Consider the following 13,103-nt stretch of genomic DNA (forward strand, 5'->3'; position numbering starts at 1 on the left):
TATTAGTTTGAATTCAATGATATATATATATGCCAGTTATTCATGCTGAGAAATTCCACCAAATTTTTAAAAATCAATATCAATACATCACATTATCGCATCAATATATATGATCACAACATGGTTCATTACAATCAATTAAAAAACTCTAATGTGTTCACAAACAAATTTTAGTGCGTTTTCCTACGTCAAGGGCAATAACTCAAAAACCGTCCATCGACAAATCATCAAGTTCGAACGTGACCAAGATCTCATCAATATAAATGATCACACCAAATAAAATCAGTTGAAATTTGTGGTCTTCATTGAGTTCAGAAGAAATGTTGACGCATAGGGCGACGGCAATATACATCCACATTTCCATGTGAGCGTATAAAAAAATCTGACCTATCTAGTAGTATTTAGTGAAATAGACTACTATTTTTATTACTCTCTCTTGATTAAAATATCTTTCATCACGCAAATAAAAAATATATTTTAGAGTGTTTCATTATTGTAACAATGTGTCAATTACAATAGTCTACTTTCAGAAAATGATTTTTTTTTTTAATTTTTATTAAAAATTTCTGAACGTTTTACACGTTTATTTCAGTAGCTAATTCTGTAACCAGAGTACAAAAATGCTTAAAAACTATCTGGTTTTAGCTGGAAAACGACTGGAAACTTTTCAAATTACACTTTATTTATGTTTATCGGTAAACGTGGCAAACATTGGTAAAATTAATTTAATGATTTGCTTTATGGACAATGGTATTTGATTGGTATCTGATGGTCATACGTGGTCATTTCTTTCAAATACAGCTGTCAGTCTGTCATCTTAAAGTACATTTATCGTCAGTGTCAATTGACCTCATTGGTGTCGCCAGCTTGTCAGTGATATGAACATTTAATAACTATGAATAGCACAAGCCTAGATCTAGAACTATATTTCACGTGCTTTTAACTTTAATACATAATGATGAAAACAAAATACTCTTATGTATCTGAAATAAATAGATACAACAGTTAAAACATTATGTTAAAGAGAAGCAAGACTGTCGTGGAATGGATGATTAAATTCATGTTTCCTTTATAGGTGGTCACAATTCTTTATCGTGAGAATATTTATCTTGAATTTTTCGAATTTACGGAACAATCATTTTTGTTCACCACGACTTTTTTGAAGCAATCAAGATGACGTTTCACTGGCACTGGTCGATGACGTTTCACTGGCACTGGCCGATGACGTTAGTGAGAAGAATAAAACCCTAAATTTATTATCTACCATAACAGGTGTGGGAAAAGAGTAGATTTGATTTGAACCATGTTATAGTCAGATTGGTTTATTTGATCTTATCATCTGGACTCCATTTTTAAAAGAGGTTTACGAGGCAGTTTTATGACCAGTGTTTTGACCACTATCTTATTAATATCTTCATTTAGTTTTTCTAGGGAACTACTGACCCTTCAATTTGATAAAGTAAGAAATAGAAAGAAACTACTTTATTTTACAAGGATAACAACTGTGGTTTACAGGTAAGGATCCTTTCCACCAGCTGGTCCTTGGCATTAATCTTTCCCGGATTATCCGTGCCCATTACGGCTGGGTCGACTGGAATTTTGAGTGAAGATGACTTAATCAAGTTCATCGGATTTTCACATGCCGATCGAGATCGAAAACCACAGCCGCCATTCACTCGACGTAACCAAGCAAATAAGTAAAGAACCAACGCTCACATACATTATCCATTGCTCTTGTCTGATCATCACGACTCCACAGTAGCCTGTTTTGGCGTGTGTCTTGGATTATAAGCTAACTTTGAAAATTATGCTGTCAAGGGGTTTTTATTATCCAGTGGTCGGATGCACGAAATAATATTCAAAACAATATATACCTTTAAGAAAATCGTTAGAGTATGCTTTTATTCTAGCATTTTGATCGATCTGATTTCCCTTCGGACTTAAGATGAGTTGACCAAAGTCCTTTCAATGAATGACTCGTGACAGTCAGTAGTATATCGGTTTGACTATTTAATCAAACATTGTGACATTGCAATATTCGTGATCTTTTGATTCGTTGGTCCTTTGCTGAACTTCATGGAGAGTTGGTTCAAGGAGAGTTCACTAAGATGTTAACATTTCTTTAAAACTTTTCGTTTTTTTTTCTGTACGATTCCATTTATGGAGCCATGCGCTATCATTATTTTTCAATTTTTTATTCAGCCTATTCGATAAGGATTATGTCAACTATTGCATGAATTGATCAGGGAAAAACATATAATGACAGAATAACAGGTACTCAATAATATACAAGTCATTCGTTCATGCCTTATCCCAAATATTCGAGATAGCCATACAATCATTACCTCTTAATTAGCTCTACATGTATTAATTGATGTTATAACATGATTAGCTTGAGTGATTGGCTTAAGTGGGATCTATATACATGTAGTTATGTAGTTTGATATACGGTACACAATTGAGTTCACACGAACAGAAACTAAGATAGATTTCAATGTGGAGTGTGGTCCTCCGTTGAAATTTATAATCAGCATTGACATAGTGTTTTAATGACGAGTACCTCCTCTGATAGAAATAATAAAAAAAACGACATATATGACTGCATTCTTGTTTTTTTTTTTTTAAACAATATGCTTGTTAAATATCACCTTGCGATTTAATTGTCACTTATTCATCGGAAGGCCTGATATCACATGTATAGCTTCAATTGCAATTGATGAAGATAAAGACTCAACGTGATTTCAAATATGATACGGTAAAGATTATCACACTGTGAATTTAATTAGCCTACAGCATCTTAATCATAACTACCAATAAATATTACGAGTCATTAATTAATATAAACAAATAGAAGTCAGATTGAATTGATCCCTTGTGTATTTCGCTGGTAGCCTGAAGATAGTTATGTAGAGGTGATTTGTGGCTATTGGTTGTTCACTGTTTTATTATCAATTTTTCCAGTGATTATGGCACGTGTGGAGAGAGATAATAACACCAAAAGACGTTTTACATGGTTTTTGTTAAGACGCCAAGGAGTTTTTTCCAATACCAATTTTCCAATCTTGTCTCGTTTTTTCGTCCATCCAACGGAATGTATTTTTCCTTTCTTATATAGATCACCTTTCTGAAAGCGTTGTGTACAATAAAACTGCAGAGGTGACATTCACACGGTGGCCTTCGGTACTGTTATTTCAAGAATTTATTTGATATTAAATAAATCTCTCCACCCAACATAGAATAAGAAACAGAAATCTTGTAATTCAATGGTTAGAAGTCAAATAAATAAATACCAAGCAGATAAACAATTCCCAATTTATCAGTCTGAAATGTGTTACGTAAGATTTTATGTAGTTCGAATGCTAGTATTGTACTCATAACGTGGGCTGAGGTCGACCGACCATTCAAAGCATAGGATTAGGGTAAGTTTTATATGACTCTAGAACGCCTGATTTTCCAACGGGGTTTCACTTTCCGGCTTCTTGTCCATGGTTACATCATCGTTCATCTCTGTAAATTAATTCGATTTTATTAAAAGGTTTCTCTTTATAAAATACAGTTTGCAAATCAGTCAATTGAATTATGGTATGGGTTCGAGTATTTGTTGTTGGTTAAGTTATATTCAAAATGAGTTTCAGAATATCCTGGGTCAAACTTGGGTCACCACTCCTGTAAATTATGCGCTTTTTAGACAAAAAATATAAACTGAATTTGTTTGAATGGAAATAAGAGGCAATTATCGCAATTTGAATGTGATATGAACTGACCATCATGCCTCTTATCATAAATAGAATCATCATTATCATCATCATCGTTGGGTTATCATTTTCATCATTTAGGTTAATCAGATGAGATTTGCAGATTCGGTTGACAGTCTGAAACGATACAACAGACGTGCCCTCTTTTAACACCTGTATAATAACCGTTTAATACTAGGTGCGGATTCACACCCCGAGTCTATTCGGTAAAATATTCATTTGTTGGCAGTCTATCCCTTTTTAATACAGAAGCTTAGTTGACACACTGTTCATCATAAGGTGGGAATAGACGATGTCCGATGTGGAATTATCGATACAGTAGAAAATAGTGGAAGCGCATCGTGTCTGGACCCGTACCTCGTGTTCACTTCTTCTATTTTCTACTGTATCGATAATCCCGCACCGGACGCCGCAACGTACATCTATTCGTACGTATGTCTATTCCCACCTTTAGCCTTCAAGGTATAACAACCCATTGAAGTCTTGCACAAAAATTTACCACAAACCCAAATAAAGAACAGTTAATTGTTGATCTGATAATAACAACAAAATTTTTTAGTGAAGTTTGTATTTCTTGATTTGACCGATGGCCGAGGATGAAGTGTTTCAAATAAAAATATATCTTAATTTGTCTGTATAATATTACAATGTATTGACCACCAGAAGTGGTGTAAAATGTTGGGTATAAGATTAATATATATGTAGGATGGGAACAATTTTAATATCAGCATCAAATAGTTTTCCTTCCTAAAATGTCTCAGTTGAAGCATCCTACAATAAAGATTAAAGATAATAGCTAATCGGAAATTTAAAACCCGTCTGTAATCCTTAAATAGCATTGGTAAACACAACAACGGTTTAATCCACCATGTTAATAACATGAACAGTCAATAACTATCTGAGCCATCTGTTTGTTGTGCGTATCGCTTTAGATAAAGCACATTAATTCTAGGGTCGGGAATTAAGGGCGCACATAGCTCAAGGCGAAGGAGTACAGTTCACAAGAGTGTTAAATAAATGTTGTTAGAGACACTGGACAAGAAGTCATGTTTGTTTACGAATTAATGGTAGTCTGAATACAACGATTCTACTTGAATTTGACAATAACTGTTACGCCATTTCTTCAATGGGCGATTCTTAACCCCATACAGAACGTACATCAGTAAATAACAATACAGTCTTACTACCCCAAGTAGTACATGATATTTTGTTTTCGTTTAACGCATGCGATTCAAACGCAGTAATAGTAAATATCTTTTAAATTTGCTAATTACCTGTCCAGACGAGGCAGGTTATTTTGAGGTGAAAAGTTTAGTTTTAAATGACGGGCTGAGTAAGACAGTCGTCTGATATAACTATGTATCTCTGTATGCGCTGCCTCTGCCTCCTATGGTGTAGACTACATGACTTAAAGCAATAGATTGAATTAGAATATTGGCTATGAAAAACTCTCAATAACAAATTTCGGACTTAAACTGACTTTACTCTGAAAATGCATTTAAAATCTACATACAGGCAATGCCAGATTTACCTTTGGGTATTCTTTCTCTTTGTCTTTTTTCAACTGTGGAAAAACCTGACCCAGGTCATTATTCAATACATAAACTTTCTTCAATCGAAAGTAGGGATAACTCTCCTCATTAAGAAGAAGACAATATTTTGACAGGTGTCACACCGGTTCTAATAAATTGTAAAGTGTCGTGTAATGAAAGAAATGTGATTATCATATGGATGATCTGGAAGTCCAACCGAGCTACTTAGAATGTGATATCAATCTTAAATATCTTAACCCTTAAACTTCATAGGGGGTTATAGTAACATTTCTATTTAGCCAAGGTGGTAATCCTCCATTATGGACCATTTGCTCTAATGTGTAACACCATGACACATCAAGCGATATGGATAACAAACAGATCTCGATTTATAAAAAAAGATTTCGAACTGGTGTTCATTCAAATTATTCGTTAAGTGAACTCATTTGAAGTTAATTTATTTCTAAAAGCGACTTTGAACAATCTACCAGTCTACGACTATACTCTAATGAGATCTGAGACTGTGTGGTATCTGTTGTCTCAGAAGGGGGACACGTTCTGTTATTTTACCTTCACAGCTAATTCGCAGAAAAATCAAGTAGTATTTACAAGACATCAAAGAAAAATGTTACTGAACTAATACGTTAGGATATATTCTAATTTCCTGCTGAGTGGAAAATGAAGCAAGTCTTTGAAGCTCAATTTGTAAATGAGATATATAAATTGATGACTATCTGAGTTATTTAGAACATGTTGGTGAAGTATCATGATAAAATTAACGTTATTAACGCTCTACGATGTATTTTCAGGGAGACACTCTGTTTGGCTTTTAATTGTGATAAAGCTAATTTTTGGATGGAAGTTGCCAGAGACCTATTTTGATCAGAGAATATTTTATTTGAGAAGCTCAGTTTTAATCGATGAAGACGACCTAAACCGTATGATGCATACATTAGAGGCACTCGTGAAGTAGTAGTTAGGGTTTGTTTTCTATGTGGATACGTTTTGCAAGATTCGACAGAACGCTCAATCAATAATTAATAAAGGCTTCGACTCACTCTTCAGTCTTCCAACTAATATCACTTGAAAGTCTTCGGTAACGTCTTCTGAGGTTTCTATTGTGGAAAGACAACAGATAGACTGAAGTAGCTAAGCCAAATATATCGGTAATTTTCAAATTTATTTCTTAAAAGATTATGAATACATTATTATTGATAGACATATTCTCCGACTCTCAATTTAAAATATTTCTAGTATTACTTTTAGTTTAAACTTTGAGGGGACATTTCCTGAATGATATCTTTACCAAGCTATTACGAACTTCGTGTTACCACGTTTCCATTGAGAATTGTAAAGTAAAGCTAGCTTAGAGCCAGATTTATTGCTGAAAGCGTTGCGTTTACACTGAATTTAACTGGTTCCCGAACGACTTTAGCCTGGATTACAAAGTCGCACATTATTGACAACTCGCGATGTACAAGACTACTGTTTAGACCAGTAAGAAATGCAATAGACCGGAAAGACCGTACGCCCCTATTGCCGAACGAGATAAAGCTGGCTTTTTTGCCGACTTTCAGTTGGCCCCCTATAAATCGCCGAACGCTAAAAGAGATGTTTTGGGTTCCCGAACCGTAACAGAAAGCACTCGAAAGCTAGCTCGACTTCGCCACTGCGCACACAGTGTCTCGGTTTATTGCCCCATCCGAAACGCTTTTTAAATGTCAACCCCTTATACATCCATGGTGACTATTGCAGTCAAGAGAAGTTCGTAATAGCTTGACATTGTGAAGTTGGAGGATGTGTTGCACAAGATTTTTTTCAGAGCTTTACAGAAAGATCTTTTGGTTTTTCACCTTTTCTATCACCGTTAAGTTGTCTTGTATTTTTGTTGTAAGTAATCATCTACATTCCGCTAAATATTATATATCAATTTCCTGGAAAATGAAACCGTTCTCTTTTATTGTGAGGTTCGGATACTTCAGCATTGGCTCAATACAGGGTCTAATTTCGAAAAATCACAAAACCAAATAAATTAGTTATATGAAACCTCGGGCTTCCGTTGATTAACACAATTTCCTGCTATGACGGAAGGGTCAATGTGGTTGACCTTAATGTTTAAGTATTTGAAGTAGGTTTTATGTGATTCTGTCATTGAATTAAATACTACCCGTATCAGTTCAATAATTTACATCAGTTGACAAATGAGGTTTTTGGTATATCTATTTCTATGTACAACACCCTTTCCGTATCGCTCTCCGTCGGTTCGAATGAAAAGTTTTTTAAAGCTGGTTATGTCCATAAAATGGAGATTGGGGCTTTGTGTTTAGCGGATGATCAGATCAACATTGAAATTATCAGTTATTAATTATATATACATGTAGATATCAAATTTAGTTAAAAAGGTATCTTTCATATCCACAGAAATACATTGCTGTATGTGTAACGTGAGAACCTTTAATACTATCATCACAATGGTAAAATTTAATTGTTTTTTTTACATCATCTTAGAATTACAACAAACAAGAAAAAAATACAATAGCGATTATTACATGCCATTACCAGACAGTTCTTCGTCTCAGCAAACAAACGAATGCATATTTACCAATTTTTGTAATTTTTAACAGGATCGACATTCGTGAGACTTTATTTGCCACGAGAGGCCAAATCGATAATTTTTTTTAAAGTATGAGATTTAATATTGACTCGAGCCTTTGATTTATAATTTTCCAACAAATTTCGTATTTTATTTGTTCAACGCCCGACATAAAGAGAAAACATACTTCACGTTGCTCTAACCCATGCCACTTTTCTAACTATGAACTTTTTTCAACTTAAACTTACTCTATAAACTTGGATGTGAACGCTCCGTATGTTTGACGACAAACGACAAACAGTAATAATCCACGCCAGCGTGAAATTTCGACTTGGCACGAGAAAAAAGACGAAAGAAATGTTTATTTTACGAGATATCTATAACAATGCGACCAGATTAACAAGCCAATAGCAGATTCGCATAATTTCGTCTTTTGTTATTTATTGTTGAAATCGTGTAGTTCAATTAGCCCTATTCCACGAGGAAATCAGATTAGCTCCGTACAATATTCCCCACTAGGAATAAGTACCAGTATACGAGAGAATTGTAGCAGTAGACAAATGATGTAATTTGTTTCAACATCAATAAAAGGAAATGTTCTCTCGTTATTGAGATCGTGTTAATAAAATTGACGATGGGATACTTTGTAATTGTAATAAGAATTGATAATATACGGCTAATTTACCTTATTCTGTTTGTGGACCTCATGCTAAGATTTTAAAAACCAGACATGACTGAAATCTAAATCATTTAATCAGGTTGTTATAGTTGATATCTGTAAAAGGAACCTGAGTAAATAAAGACTCTTCAATCAAACGAATCATTTGCATCATAAGTTGTTTGTTCAATGTCTTGATATTTATTTACATTGAAGTAATTTTAAAAAACGATACTGTGCAATATATGTACCGCGTTTCGGAATCCCCCCCCCCCCCCCCATCCTTCTTCCACAGTCACAGCATAAATTAAAATAGATATGGGCAAACACAAAAATCACCCTTGTATATGCATGTAAATACTCTACACAATGAAGACAAGAATGGCATAAGAATACGTCAAATATTAGTTTCATTACATACATTATGACTTTGTTTTATATTACGGATGTTCTTCTTCCCACAAATTGTTTGGTTTTGACACCATGTCAGTTGTTAAGACACCACTTTCACATCTTCAGTGACAAAATTCATATTTAAAAAAACAAGAAGTGACAGTGTGAGACATTAGTAACATACCTTCTATGATTTACTAAGCCTACATAACAATCCTATATTCACAAATATCTTTGGCGTATTTTCTTAGATAGCTGCTGTAAAGACATGCTGAGAAACTTCGCTCATATAAAATTGTAGACCACTTGGAGTGGAAACTCGTCGAAATGTTGTATAAAACATAAACCAATAATTGATGTGCCATTTTAAATCATCCTAACATACAAACCACAAAAGACACATTTCTCTGTTCTATTCTTCAGACACTTTCAGTGAAACGAGCCTGATTGAGCGAAAGGTAAATTTAATCTTCATATATGTAAAAACCGACTTGGTCAAGCCCTGGTCAAGATGTCATGTTCAGTCCACCCTATCTTATGTAAAGTTAATTCACTTAAAATTATTAAGTGGGTGGCTAATTATAAAAGATCGTGAAAACTGTGTACTTTTCCACATCAAGATCAGTTCACCATAAATTACAACAGACGCTGTGTATTTGTAATCCCGCGCAAAAACAGTAAAACCGACAGTTCCGACAATTTCTAGTCTGGAACTTATTTTTGATTTTTGAGTTAAGCTATGCCGATGGAGGTATGATGAACCACGTGAAAACCGATATACACAGTACATTGATTTGAATACTGTAAAGCTCAATTTCCAAAGTAACTTCCCTGGTGATAACCGAGACAATCAGTTTTGTCAGGACCTTGGCATATCGTTCTCACCGAAAGTTGGAAAAAGATAGTTTGAAAGCAAAGTAAAAATTCAAACTTTATAAAAATCTCATCAATATAAATGAGCACATCAAATTTAATTAAAATCAGATAAAAACTGTAGTCTCTATTTGTTCACAAGAAACGTAGACGGAACGACGGACAGGGGCGACGACAATATACGTCCACACTTAATGTGATATTCATAGATAAGTCCTACATAGGTTCAATCCTAAACGTCACTTGACGTAAACCTCCCCCTTTAGACAAAATATTAGTCCGTCAGAAGATACCCCTTAAAAGGTATACAAGATAAATATGGGAATTTATACAGTGGTCAATTTCTAAAATAATTAATTCAGATGACCAGCACTGGCCTGTCAAAATAATTTACCTAACGATCAAAAGATACGCTATTCACAATCGTGAACAGAGTAAATCTTTTCAATGAAAAGAAATAATTTGGTGTCTTTTAGTAAGTATATGTGAGAAATGGGCACCATTGTTCGAGACATGGTCAAGAAAATCCTCATAAAGAGAGGGGATTATCAGGTCGCGAGATAAGCCTCATGGTATCAATTCGTCATCTTTTGTTAATTTTCATTAAAAAGAGTATTATAATATAAATTACCTAGTGTGCGATATAAGCTGCTGTTATTAGTTGATAATTTAGAAATCAGTAATAGTAGACATTCCTTATTGTATTGCATATTCCACATTTTCGATCAATGCATTTGAAGGAAGTAAAACGTCATATATATTAAAATGTCATACTTAAAGTACTTAAACAGTTTCTACCAAGAAGATATATGTGAAAAATATTGTATTATGGTAACATTATGATTTATATAAAGACAAATCAAAGTGCAATTATATACACTGACGGCTTCCCAATTATTACGTAAGAAAAAAATCTTCTCTTTCTTTACCAAATCAGTTCACATTTCTATTTGTATGGAGGTTATCACACCATTGTTGCAAAAATGGTGGCAAGAAATTGGGTGTGAATAATTCCGGTTTTGAGTTGATTGGAAAACGAATCTCTATCTTTCTCTATCTCTATAACCTTCCGTAAAATCATATCAAGGTGTCAAATTCTCCTGAACTTTTTTTGGCAAATACAGTACATTATTGTGTATCAAGTTAAACGCTAGAGTCATGTATTAAAGGTTTCATTTGCAATAAATGTCTGTTTTTTGTTGAGTTGGTGGGTTTAAGTAATTGTAGTTTTCTAGAGTACTAAAGAGATGGGTGGGGAAGGAAACATCGAAATAGATGAAAGCATTCTAATAACAAATACGACAGCAGAAGATTTCAAAATGATTACGTTACATCATTTGCGTTGCAAGTCATCAGATCTCGTTCATGTAGTAAATATTCCCGTTGTGCCACACACAGAGCTCTATAGGGCGAGTCCTCATCTGGTTTTGTAGCTTCAACCACATGTAAATATATACAAGTCAACGTAAATATACACAATGAAAATAAATAGATCAAATTCTAAACATTTCGATTTCCATCTCTTGTCATGAAAAATGGTCATTTGATTAGGCCTTGGTATGTTAATGTTGAGGGTTAATCTAAAAGTTTAACGTTTGTAATAAATATTGGAATATGCAATTTTGGTCGCCGAGAGAAAGGAAACCATGAAGCCTACATTTCATTCGTTCGGTTTTTTGTTTACTTTTAGCTTGTAGATTATTCTGATTTCGTCCAATGCATATTTCTATAATAATGAAAATGAAAAGGATTAAGGCGCATGTTAGTACAAATATGCATTTAGCGTTATATAAGTATAAAACCAAGGTAATGGTATGCTTTTTCAACTAAAAATATAAAATCACCCCTTACATAAAGTCTATATAGATAGTTTTTGTATTATTTATTATCGTATACTCTATTTTAACAAGATTTCGTTATTAGAAACTCCTTTCTTGTTATTTAAGTTGCTAACAATTACCTATTGTATAGAACTATGTCACGACCCGAGCATTAGGTTACTTTTTACAAATACAAACCACTTGTTCAAAATTATCGATCCAAGGCATAATAGATTTCAACATATTGCTTTTTGTCATTGTTTAATAGATGCTACAGTATTTTTAGCAGATCGACCGTGAAAATGACGAAACTTGATCGTTAGCTAATCGACGCGTCTTCCGTTGACAAAACGGAGTGGCACTTGGTACAAGTTCGGTACATGCACCCTATGTACAATAAGACATCTATGACGCCCATTGTAAAAGATGACATGTCCAAATCAAATGCCAAAAAAATCGAATCATCACCGAAGTGACAAAAGATTATTCATTTGATTCGCTGTGGCAGACTTTTTTCTGTTGTACAAACTAGCCTGATTTTTTATATTAACGAATATTATTAATTGGGCATATTAGTCAAAAATATGAATTATTTGGGTTGTTCTTAACAAAATTACAAACAAAATGTTGACAGATTAGCAATATGTCGTCTGTTCATTTTACGTCTCTGTTGCTTATATAAATGTGCAAACGAAATAATTTGCTGGGTTGGCATAAATTGACCAAACAAAAGTGTCTCATAAGAGCGCAATACTCGTCTTCAAGCATGTCACGCCTACAAAGCCTTTACAAGGCCAGAGCTGAATAAGCTAACTGAGGCCCCGTGTGCTACAGACTGCACTTTAAGAATCTCTCGACAGTGGAAATGTAAAAAGAGTAGGCTAATGCCGCTGTCCTGGCATAATTTCCCTCATTGCACGCTGCATGGCGTTGCCCGTCTTCATTAGCCCGCATAGTGCAGAACAGTAGGGCGTAAAAACTCATTTCATTTCATCTCATTCAAAAATCTGCATTCTGTAATATACTATTTGAAAATACCGTGTATTGTTTATAAAATATGTTCTTTCATATTAATCGAGTGGAGCGGAATGATGAAATGAACTGTACAAAGATTGCCACATATCAGACAAACTTTATCTTCAATACCAACAAACAAAAACATGGCAGGCATAAAATTCCTGACGCACTTTACGATAGCCAATAACACAGTCGATATAAAGTAGAACGAACATAAAACTATTTTGTTTGGAATAACAGTGATGTGCTCAATTTTATCGACGAGTGTGAAGGGAAGATATGAGCCTGATAAGTCACCTCGCTACCAGTCACTGGCGGATCTTCTATGCGGTTCATGTTAGCGAATTCGATGTTGAACAGGGTTAATATTGGTGAATTCATGTTGATCGTACAATTTCAATATACTGTTCATGGACAGAAAAGTTTTAACTGGGGACATTTCAAGGGGGGGGGGGGGGGGGG

This window comes from Lottia gigantea (genome assembly GCF_000327385.1).
Source record: "Lottia gigantea unplaced genomic scaffold LOTGIsca_32, whole genome shotgun sequence".
Classification (NCBI taxonomy): domain Eukaryota; kingdom Metazoa; phylum Mollusca; class Gastropoda; family Lottiidae; genus Lottia; species Lottia gigantea.